The sequence below is a fragment of the Pinus tabuliformis genome, chromosome X, assembly GCF_031772625.1.
Source record: "Pinus tabuliformis cultivar Carrire ecotype Pingquan chromosome X, CPIR1, whole genome shotgun sequence".
Lineage (NCBI taxonomy): Eukaryota > Viridiplantae > Streptophyta > Pinopsida > Pinales > Pinaceae > Pinus > Pinus tabuliformis.
In genome coordinates, this window is record NC_142308.1 from 582,406,861 (window position 1) to 582,409,159 (window position 2,299).

Sequence of the window (2,299 nt, forward strand, 5' to 3'; positions counted from 1 at the left end):
CTTCTGCTGGGTTTTCTAGGTAAAAATAAAAACTATCACTACAGGTTGAGTACCATCCATCGATCAAGTTTTATGGTTGTTGCTGATTTGGGCCACTTTTCACCCTAGATTTCAAGAAAATTTAAAAGAAGTTGACAGTTATTCTGGAGGGATGGGATATGAAACTATAAATTCCCTCCTAAAGCTCTCATCTTTGAAATAAGAAATTTGGGTTTGTTGTTCATTTTCTCTTCCTTGCTTTCTTGGTTATTTTATTTTCATTGTCATGAGCTGGACACTTAGGCTTCAATGGCTGCTAGTTCCCAATGTCTTTGTTAAAGTAACTGCATTTTTATTTTATTATTGTTGTAGTTTTCATCCAAGGAAGCAGCGTTGGGTTTGGAATAGACTAAGGTTAATAGGGATGACTTGGAATGGTGTCCTACTATGGAAAATTTGTATGGTAGTCCAAATGGTGATGGAAGCAATGGTATATTGTGTAATTTTCCCTATGTCACTCCACATGTTCAATTCTATCCATTAATTTTTATTAAATTGGATTAACTCTTGTTGTAATGCAGTTGAGAGTGAGAGTAGGAGTTGCAATCCCTATTTTATTCAAAGGAGAAGAAGTTTGTGGAGCATGTAAAAAAGTAACCAATGAATATACAAATACTCAGACCAACAATGATTGTATGATTTTTAGTTATTCTTTACCAAATTATTGTTCATTCATGGAAATTGAAAGTTAAGTGCATGGAGAAAGGATTATGCTCTAAGACACCTATAACTGTTGTGATTACTAATGAATGGCCATGAAGATACTATGTGTTTGGTAGAACACATTTTGATATAAATGGAGCTAAATTTTTTCGTATGGCCACTCATGGAAAACCCTGAGTGCTTCTCAACTCTAGAGAGTTTCCAGTTCTTTACAAATTGTATAAAACACATACACATAACATGCAACACTCACATTTATTTACGATATTCCTTGATTGGAATTTTTTTTGTGATGTTATTTATTGTAGGAAACTATGTGAATATATGGAGAAGAACATAACTTTCCATGTGACTGAAGGCTCCATGGTCTACTGGGTCTCCATTCTCATTGAATACAAAGACAAAGATGGTGACGTGAGAGTCATGCATCTGAAAAATGTGTGTGCAAGACCCTTGTGATTCAAAAATCAAAGGTTAATAATTCTACTACTAAATTCCTAACTTGAAGATGAATTAAAGTACTAGAAGAATCATATACATGGATAGAAACGAGTCATGTTTGGGGAGCCAACTAGTTTCTATTGGGAATTAATTCACTAAAGGCACCATTTTCTCTCCAAGTCACAATGTTGACAAGAAAAATAACGATGTCTGCAAGTAACCTGATTCTCAAGCACTAAGATCCTAATGCCACTTATAAAGCATGCCTCAATTTCGACAACTAGCCTAGGACTTTAGGTCCACTATTTCAAGATGACATGCTTTCAACAATAATCTTCCATCATCCTTATACAATGGCATCACACAATTCATAACAATAATTATAAGATTGAGTGTGACCATGTTGGTCAAGTCAGATGTATGAGAATGTATATTATTCCACATCTCTTCTTCCATCCTTATCTCAATTGTATATTCCTTTAATATTCCAAAATATGATGGATATGAGCAAGTTCAAACAATTGAATTTGCCAGTACTTGTCAAATTCAAAAATATTCTCAAATTTTGCAATCGAGTTAAGTTCATTCCCTTTTCTTTTGTCCATCAAAATCCAAAAAATTTCAGAATATTTTGGAATCTGATGGACAAAATCAAAGTCAATTGTTTTACCTTCCTCCTATCCCTCAAACTATGGAATATTCTAGGAATATGTAATCGAAATAAGGGTGGAGGAAGGTGCTAAACTTAACTCAATTGTAGATTCCAAGAATATTCTAGAATATGATGGACATGAGAAAATTCAATTGTTTGACATTGCCCCTATCCATCAAATTATGGGATATTCTAAGAATCCATAATCGAGATAAATATGGTCGTAGGTGCTAAAGTTAACTCGATTATGGATTTTGGGAATATTATGAAATCTAGCAAACAAAAAGAAAATCAATTGTTTGACCTCACTCCTATTTGTGAGATTTTGGAATATTCCAAGAATTGGCAATCGAGATAAGGATGGTCAACCATCTTATACACATTATTTTTTCACTTCCATATTATTATGCCAACATTATATGCAAGCATACCCTCAAAGGGTAAACAATAAGCATCATTCAATGAGCTTATGATAGGCTCAATTCTTTTCCATCTTATTTATTG

The 2,299-nt window shown here is 33.5% G+C and overlaps 1 pseudogene; it reads left to right on the forward strand.

Moving 5' to 3' along the window:
• Positions 1–265: 265 nt before the first annotated feature.
• LOC149141344 (expansin-B3-like) lies at positions 266–1,427 on the forward strand (annotated as a pseudogene).
• Positions 1,428–2,299: the final 872 nt, after the last annotated feature.